Source organism: Physeter macrocephalus, chromosome 21, assembly GCF_002837175.3.
Source record: "Physeter macrocephalus isolate SW-GA chromosome 21, ASM283717v5, whole genome shotgun sequence".
NCBI classification, from domain to species: domain Eukaryota; kingdom Metazoa; phylum Chordata; class Mammalia; order Artiodactyla; family Physeteridae; genus Physeter; species Physeter macrocephalus.
The window spans coordinates 102,712,372-102,722,180 of NC_041234.1; the positions used below are offsets into that span (position 1 = coordinate 102,712,372).

At 40.5% G+C, this 9,809-nt stretch overlaps 1 protein-coding gene and 1 long non-coding RNA gene across 3 annotated transcripts in view; one reads left to right on the forward strand and one right to left on the reverse strand.

The window, feature by feature from the left end:
- The window catches only part of ARHGAP36 (Rho GTPase activating protein 36), a 165,697-nt gene that overhangs the window by 84,752 nt on the left and 71,136 nt on the right, over window positions 1-9,809 (forward strand). The window lies entirely within an intron of this gene.
- LOC129391734 (uncharacterized) overlaps window positions 5,412-9,809 on the reverse strand; it is a 44,468-nt gene continuing 40,070 nt past the window's right edge. The window contains exon 3 of one of the 2 annotated variants that reach the window (XR_008616382.1): window positions 5,412-5,527. This is a non-coding gene — a long non-coding RNA (uncharacterized lncRNA). Of the gene's footprint in view, window positions 5,535-9,809 lie in introns of both variants that reach the window. The other variant, XR_008616383.1, reaches the window with a different exon arrangement.

Sequence of the window (9,809 nt, forward strand, 5' to 3'; positions counted from 1 at the left end):
TCCACCGCACTACAAATAACTCAATTTCATTTCTTTTTATGGCTGAGTAATATTCCATTGTATATACGTGCCACATCTTCTTTATCCATTCATCTGCTGTTGGACATTTAGGTTGTTTCCATGTCCTGGCTATTGTAAACAGTGCGGCAATGAACATTGGGGTACATGTGTCCTTTTGAATTATGGTTGTCTCAGGCTATATGTCCAGTAGTGGAATTGCTGGGTCGTATGGTAGTTCTATTTGTAGTTTTTTAAGGAACCTCCATACTGTTCTCCATAGTGGCTGTATCAATTTACATTCACACCAACAGTGCAAGAGGGTTCCCTTTTCTTCACACCCTCTGCAGCATTTATTGTTTGTAGATTTTTTCATGATGGCCATTCTGACCTGTGTGAGGTGATATCTCATTGTAGTTTCGATTTGCATTTCTCTAATGATTAGTGATGTTGAGCATCCTTTCATGTGTTTGTTGGCAATCTGTATGTCTTCTTTGGAGAAGTGTCTATTTAGGTCTTCTGCCCATTTTTGGATTGGGTTGTTTGTTTTTTTGATATGGAGTTGCATGAGCTGCTTGTATGTTTTGGAGATTAAACAAGATATGTTTTGAATGCAGAGCCACCAGACCTGTGGATTGTTTGGATGTAGGGTAAGAGAGAAAGAAACAGAGAAATCAGGGATGAGGCTGAGGATTTTATCCAGTTCAAGTTCCATTCTTCATGGCTCAGTTGAAAGCCACCTCTTCTTAGAAGCCGTCCATGATGCACCCTACCCTACCACCATTAAGGTCAACTCTCCTCCTCAATTCCCATAGCATTTTGCAGCTGTGTAATGCTAACAAGAACATTCTACCTTCTGGCAGAGCAGAGGTACCTGTGCGCATCTACCTCCCCCACTTGATTTAGAGCTCCCCAGGGACTTTGTCATTGTCGTCTGTTTAGTCTTCACTGGACCCAGCACAATGGCTTGTGCAGAATATTTTGACCAATAAATACTGTTGAAATTGAATAGATTAACTAAATTGAAGCTGTTTATTATTGCTTCCAGTGTATGGTTGCAAAACTCTCCAATCATTAGAAGGTAAGCTGAAGAATTATTTCAATATCACCAGCTTTTAATTACTAAAGTCCATTTGATAGATGCCTCTGCTTGAATTATTGGCATCATGAGGATTAAAATGTGCTCTCTTAATTAAAAGGAAGCTCATGTGTTGAGTGAGGGGCCTGGAGGGTGCTGGAGGGTGAGATATTGAGTGGATTCTGTTCTCACAGCTCATGTTCACCTAGTGAAGCTGTGAGGAGAAGTGAAAACTATCTAGAGGAGGACCAAGCTGATACTTATAAAAATGGCAGGGCTTCCCTGGTGGCGCAGTGGTTGAGAGCCCGCCTGCCGATGCAGGGGACACGGGTTCGTGCCCCGGTCCAGGAAGATCCCACGTGCCGCGGAGCGGCTGGGCCCGTGAGCCATGGCCACTGGGCCTGCGCGTCCGGAGCCTGTGCTCCGCAACGGGAGAGGCCACGACAGTGAGAGGCCCGCGTACCGCAAAAAAAAAAAAAAAAAATAATAATAAATTAAAAAAATTAAAAAATAATAGTAAAAAAAATAAAAATGGCAGAAGTGAGAGGAGGCAGGGATTTTGGAAGCATGAGAGTTGAAGTATTTGGTTGGCCAGAAAGTTCCTTCGGGTTTTTCCATAATATCTTTTCCATACTATATGGAACTGGGTTCAAATTTCAGCTCTGCCATTTACTAATCATGATACTCTAAGGAAGTCATTTTAAAGTTTTTAATTGAAGTACAACTTATATACAAAAATGTGCATCAATCTTAACTGTGTCACCTGATGAATTTTTACATATGCATACACCCATGTACATGCATCTCCCAGATCAAAATGTAGAATATTTCCAGCATCTCAGGAGACTCCCTCATGCCCCTTCACAGTCAGTACCCCTTGGAAAGGTAGCTACTATTATAACATCTATCACCATATAGCGATTTTTCCTGTTTTAATCTTCATGTAAATGGAATTATACAGAATGTACTCTTTTGTGTCTGACTTCCTTCTGAGCAAGTCATTTAAACTCTTTATGCCTCAGTTTCTTCATCTATATAACAGGAATTCTAATAGCACTTACATCATAGGGGTGTGAAGATTTAATGAGATAAAGCATATAAAATGCTCAGGATAGTGCCTTGGGCATAGTGTGTACTGAATAAATATTAGTCCTTTCCTTCCTTACTTCCCTTCTAAGTTCTTAGAGCCATAGTAGGCACTCTTGATGTACAAGAATAAAAGGCAGTTCACACTCTTAAGGAGCTTATAATCTACTTAGGGAGACAAGGATACAAAGTGCTTGGTAAGCAGTAAATGACAATATTAATAAAAGATACTATTAATATAATGAATATAATAATATCAATTACTAATCCCATGGCTGATTGGAGAGGAGGCACGCAATATCATGAAATGGTTAAAAGCCTAGGTTTTGGAGTTTTTGGACCTCAGTTCTAGCTTCAGTTTCCCCACGTACCAGTTGTGTGACCTTGGGGATGTCACATAAGTCTCTAAGCCTCAGTTTCTACATCTATAGAATAAGGTTAATACTATTATCTACCTCATGGGATTGCTGAGAACATTGAATACAACATATGTCAAGTGCCTGTCACAGGGCCTGGAACATAGTATACACTTGAACAGTGGTATTTTCTGAGATGTTTTTTCCTGCTTTGGAATGCTAGGATTCATAAAGATCCAGAAGTACCAGCCAACCAGCGTTGGTTAAGTGGTTTGCAAAACCTCACCCACTCCAGTTGAACAAGTAGCAGAAGCCCCAAGGTGACTGTTGAAGCCTGAGGGGCCACGTCTTTCTTCACCCCTCTACCTTTCTCTAGTAGACACTCAAGATACTACTGGTGGCCATTGGTCTAGGGACTGTGCCTCTGAGCTTCCCAACCATATGCTTTTTTTTTTTTTTTTTTTTTTTTTTTTTTTTTTTTTGTGGTATGCGGGCCTCCCTCTGTTGTGGCCTCTCCCGTTGCGGAGCACAGGCTCCGGACGCGCAGGCCCAGCGGCCATGGCTCACGGGCCCAGCCGCTCCGCGGCACGTGGGATCCTCCCGGACCGGGGCGCGAACCCGGTTCCCCTGCATCGGCAGGCGGACGCGCAACCACTGCGCCACCAGGGAAGCCCCATATGCTTTTTTAATGTTCATAAGCCTTAACTCCTAGTGATCCAGGTCCCCAAATGGGACTCTCCCTTGAAAAGCTGACTCTGTGCAGCCTTCTGCCAGGAGCCACGGCAAGCTGGCCCCAGTCCAGCAGTGGAAGACTCATTTGTCACTGAGGAGTGCAATTTTTATGGCCATTGGAAGTCAACATTTGCAAATCAAAATTCTTTAAACACTGCTTAGCATCACAGTGTTTTGAGAAAACATTTTCAAAACGTTTTAATGCCTTCTACTTCCCACCGTTCAAAACAAATTTAAGAAAAACTTAAAAATCAACATGTCTTGAAAATATTTTTCATACCAAAACAAATGTTTCAAAAGCTTTTTGCAGATATGATGATTAGTGAGATGATTCAGCCCCAAAGAGTATTTTCTCTAGTGTTGTTCTGATGATTGTATTTTTCAGGCTTGATTTAGTCAGATTATTGTCTCAAAACCATATTTATTTTCTATCTTCAGACCCAGCCAAAAGACCAAGGGAATTTAAAATCTTAAAGCTTCAACATAAAACATGTGTTGAATAAACAAATAATTTCTTCTTTTTGTCTTGGCTGCCAGAAGACTCAGAGTTATGTTAGGTAGAGGTAAGTATTTTGCCCTTGGTTAGGTACAGGTAACTATTTCACCCTTGGTTCTGCCTTGCTCTACATTTTTAAAAATCAGCTTTATTGAGGTATAATTGATATACAAAAAAAAAGCACATATGTAAAGTATAAAATTCAATGTTTGGACACCTGAATACACCTGTGAATCCATCACCACAATCAAGGTAATAGACATATCCATCACATCCAAAAGTTTCCTGGTGTCCCTTTGGTTTTTTTTTTTGGTTTGTTTGGGTTTTTTTTTTTTTTTCTGGCAAGAACACTTAATATGAGATCTACCCTCTTAATAAATATTTCAGTGCCTATCTGTGAAAGTCCTAGAAGAAAACATAGGAAAAAACTCCTTGACAGTGGTCTTGGAAATGATTTCTTGGCTATGACACCAAAAGCAACAAAAACAACAATAGGTAAGTGGGGACTAAATCAAACTAAAAAGCTTCTGCTTTTTACCTGCATAGCAAAGGAAACAATCAACAGAATGAAAAGGTAACTGATGGAATGGGAGAAACTATTTGCAAACCATCTATCAGACAAGGGGTTAGTATCCAAGATACATAAGGAACTCTTAAAACTCAATAGCAAAAAATCAACCCAATTTAAAAAAACAAAGAACTGGGATAGACATTTCCATATGGTTTTTCTATCACTCTTTTGATCTTCATTTATCTGCCCTATTTCTCTGAATTTTTATGTTACTCTTCCTCAAATCCATTTTGGAAGTAGACGAAGTTATTAATGACATATAAAACATAAATTGTTCAAAATCTAGGAACAAGAAAAAAATGTGTTCAGTAGAAAATGAGCAAAATATTTGAATTGGCATTTCACAGAATAGGAAATCTGAAATTATGGGGAAATGCCCAATTGCAGTAGTACTCAGAACAATGTAAAGTTGAAAAACCATGAGATATCGCTAAATGCATATTTAAATGGCAAAATTAGAAAGTCAGATAATATTATGAGCTGGTGACAATATGGGGAATCATATACTCTCATGTATTGCTGGCAGGAATGCGAACTGGCAAAGCTGCTCTGGAGAGTAATCTAGAGGTGCTTAAGGAAATGAAATACGCATAACCCTATGACCAAATTTATAGTTCTGGAACCGATCAATTAAGGGACACGTGCAAGTATGTTTTTCTTAAAAAATTATTTATTTATTTATTTTTGGCTGTGTTGGGTCTTTGTTGCTGTGCCAAGGCTTCTCATTGCGGTGACTTCTCTTGTTGCAGAGCACGGGCTGTAGGTGCGAGGGCTTCAGTAGCTGTGGCGCATGGGCTTAGTTGCTCCGCAGCATGTGGGATCTTCCCGGACCAGGGATCGAACCCATGTACCCTGCACTGGCAGGCAGATCCTTAATCACTGCGCCACCAGGGGAGTCCCAAGTATGTTTATGGAATCATCTTTTGTGTGATAGCACTGAAGGGAACCTAGATATCTATAACTAGTGGACTGGCAAATAAAATGTGATATATGCACATGATGAGAATATCATGGCTAATCAGAACTAATAGTCTAGATACAAGTCTTGGTCAGCTCAGGCTGCCATAATGAAATACCATAGGCTGGGTGGCTTAAACAACAGACATTTATTTTCTCACAGTTCTGGAGGCTGGGAGTCCAATTAGGGTGACAGCATGGTCAGTTTCTAGGGGGTGAGGGCTCTTTCTTGACTTGCAGATGGTGTCTTCTCCCTGCATCCTCACGTGGCAGAGAGAGAGAGAGAGAGAAAGCAAGCTCTCTGGCGTCTCTTCTTATAAAAGCACTAATCCCATTATGAGGTCCCCACCCTCATGACCTCATCTAACTCTAATTACTTTCCAAAGGCCCTGGTCTCCAACTACCATCACATTGGAGTATAGGGCTTCAGTATATGAATTGGTGCTGGGGGGCTGGGCATAAACATTTAGTTTGTAGCAATACACCTAGAGCAACATCATTAAACAAAAATGATGCTAAGTGAAAAAGTAATAAATGGAATTTCGTAGTGCAATACAATTTATGCAAAAACACTATAAAATTTCAAGATTACACATGTAGCTAAATTAATATATAGATGATGGATTGAAAGGGTGCTTATTAGGTATATTAGGGTGGATGTCTATGGGGGCAGAAGGGAAATGGGGTTGGAAATGGGAAAAGAATAAAATTAATTAAAACAAAAAAGAGAGACCTTGTAATGAAGACTGTGTCATTAACCAAGGTATATGAATGACTCAAGTCTATGAATCTTGAGGTCAAAATAACCAGAAAAATATTTATAAATTTAAGGGATATATTGCTGTGTTTCAATACTAGTTCCTATAAATAGACCAGAAAGCTTTCCTGGACTTTAAGATACGGACTTTTTAATTCTACAGATGAAGAAGACCTCTGTGCCTACCTCAGGATCATATGAATGGTGTGCAAGTAGTCAAGATGATTTCTATGGAAATGAGGGATTAGATTCTAAGATTAGATTCTAAAATCAAGACTTACCATATTGTCCAAATGAGAATGAGGTTTGAAGTTGGGGTATGGTTTTTTCCAAAGACACTGCAATGGTGGAAGGTTGTGTACAGGCAGGAGAGTGATCTCTGAAGAAGAGCATCTCAAAATTAAATTCAAGAGCACTCAGCCCCAAAAAAGGTAGATAAATGATGACTAGTGTGTGTGCTACTGTCTGGCTTGGGGAGTGGGAGTAGAGGTGGGAAGAACGAGACACAGTTGAAAAGAAATTGTTTGGGCAGGGAGAAAGTTCTTCCAAAAGGGGAGCAGGATGGGGAAAAATAGTCACAGATGGGAAGAGAGAGTAGAGCTTGTGCTGATCAGAGAGACTTGGAGATGAGAGATTGTGTTAGATTTGGGGGATGGGGGTTAGGAGAAGAGAGAGACTTTTCTAAATAAGAATCAAGAGTCTAACATTTAAATCTCAGTCTCTTATGCCTAGGTGCCAATCAGCCTGAGAGGAATCACCCTAATGATCCCACCCCCCCACACACTCCATTGTGCAGTGTTACTGTTCTCCCTTGTGACAACAGGATGTGGTTTGAAAGCTGGTGGGGACAGGGCATACAGTCACTATCAAAGTCGGCTTGGCTTGCCTAGCTCGCTGGGTTCCATTCTGGTGGGGAAGAAATAGTGAGAGACTGAGACTTCCCTGGTGGTCCAGTGGGTAAGACTCCACGCTCCCAATGCAGGGGGCCTGGGTTCGATCCCTGGCCAGGGAACTAGATCCTGCATGCATGCTGCAACGAAGAAGTCTGCATGTCACAACTATGACCCAGCGCAGCCAAAATAAACTATAAATAAATAAATAAATGAAAATAAATTTTTAAGAAAGAAATAACGAGAGACGAACGAAATACACTAGGTGTGCCACGAAAGTTCCAGAATCATAATTGTGAGTGGGTATGCCAGTTAATTGACTTTAAGTATAAAACACATTTTTTGCCTATTAAATTTTACTAATAAAATAAGAGACATATTTGTCTGGAGGGCACGATATAGAGTGGGAATTTATTTCATTTTATGGAACATTATTGAGTATCCTCTGTAAGCCTAGAACTGAGTTTAAAAGATTTAAAAAAAATCCCATGATCCTCAATTCTCAAAGAGTTCATTGTCAACCAATTTTTTAGATTTTCAAAATTAAACCTAGCATTGACATTTTGAAGTCAATCAATCAACATATAGCCACACCTGAGCCATCCTTTTAGGGACTGGGGCTATGAACTGTTGCCAGTGCAGTGGGAAAGGGAAAGAAGATATGCTGAGAACTTACTATGTATCCGGCTCCACAACTGAGCTTGTTATGTATTCTTTCATCAGGATTCTAAAAAGGAGGTTCTTGGAGAAACAGAAGAAATTGGGGTTATTTTGCCTAGCGATGAGGGATGTCTTGGCTGTCTCTAGATGTCTGAGGATTTGTCATTTGCAGAGACATAACTGTGCCTGGTAGCTCCAGAGGGAAAACACTAGCCCATAGAAGGACCTTTTCAAAGGGATAACATTACTTCATGGGTCAAATAAATCAAAAGTATAATAATAATAATAGTCACAGCTCCCATTTACTGATCACTTACTAAGTGCCAGGCTCTGTGCTGAGCATTTTAAATACATTATCTTAATTTGTTCTCTCAGAGATGCAATGAGCTAAGTGTTCAAACCAACTCTTCCAAAAACTGGCATAAGAGAAAAACAAAGTTAGCTGCATTGGAAAACTTTGCCCCTACAATTTAATCAAATTAAAATGCATCTTTTCAGTAGTAGTATTACTTTTTCACTAGATACGAGGGCACAATTCTCCTTCAGGGCATAGGGCACACTGCTATACCAACATCTATCTCCCTTTGTGATTATCATTTCTGAACTCTGGTCACTCTTCCCCATTTTCTGAGGACTGGATCTCTGGCTTCCTTGCCACCCCAGGTCCTGCCATCATCCTAGGTAACCTCAACAATATCTGTGTGGAAGACCCATCCCACACAACCTGGCCTCATAACTCCTCCTAACTCCTTTAACCTCTTACTACCTCAACTATCACCAGCCATTCGACATCATTGGACATGGTTTCACCCCCTAGGAAACTCAACTGCAATATTTCATTGTGACCAAAATCTCATAGCAGTGGCTGAGTTCCATGTCACCTGCTCTGTTTTTTTAAATTATTTTTATTGGAGTATAATTGCTTTACAATGTTGTGTTAGTTTCTGCTGTACAGTGAAGTGAGTCAGTTATATGTATACATATATTCCCTTCCTCTTGGACCTCCCTCCCACCACCCCCATCCCCCCCATCTAGGTCGTCTCAGAGCACTGAGCTGAGCTTCCTGTGCTTTACAGCAGGTTCCCATTAGCTATCTATTTTATGCATGGTAGTGTATGTATGTCAATCCTAAAAATCCTAATCGTAATCTCCCAATTCATCCCACCTTCTCCTTCCCCTGTGTCCACATGTCCGTTCTTTATGTCTGCGTCTCCATTCCTGCCCTGCAAACAGGTTCATCTGTACCATTTTTCTAGATTCCACATATATGCATTAATATACGATATTTGATTTTCTCTTTCTGGCTTACTTCACTCTGTATGACAGACTCTAGGTCCATCCACATCTCTACAAATGACCCAATTTCATTCCTTTTTATGGCTGAGTAATAGTCCATTGTATATATGTGCCACATCTTCTTTATCCATTCACCTGTCTATGGACACTTAGGTTGCTTTCATGTCCTGGTTGTTGTAAATAGAGCTGCAATGAACATTGTGGTACATGACTCTTTTTGAATTACGGTTTTCTCAGGGTATATGACCATTAGTGGGATTGCTGGGTCGTATGGTAGTTCTATTTTTAGTTTTTTAAGGAACCTCCATACTGTTCTCCATAGTGGCTGTATCAATTTACATTCCCACCAACAGTGCAAGAGGGTTCCCTTTTCTCCACACCCTCTCCAGCATTTATTGTTTGTAGATTTTTTGATGATGGCCATTCTAACTGGTGTGAGGTGATAGCTCATTGTATTAGTTTTGATTTGCATGTCTCTAATAATTAGTGATATTGAGCATCTATTCATGTGCTCTTTGGCCTTACGAGACCTCCAGTGCCTGAAATCCTTCCTTTTCTGCTCATTTCCTTCCTTGTCTAGCCCAGATCTTGGGGCACATTTATTTAGCACTGACTGCATCTTCATCCCTTTGCCCTACAAATACCATGTCTGCAATGTAGTCTCAGCTTTGTGTCCCTCCGAACATCTGATTTCTCTAATCCCATAATGCCCACAGTGGGAGAAAGGAGAGCACTCCAAACATTGGTGCCTATGATACTTTCCAATTTCAGTGCTTGATTTTCAAGCACTAAACCAAATTTGCAATCCTTTGATAATTCTACTTGGCCATAACGTAATATCTTTTTTTTTTTTTTTTGTGGTATGCGGGCCTTCCTCTGTTATGGCCTCTCCCGTTGCGGAGCACAGGCTCCGGACGCGCAGGCTCTGCGGCC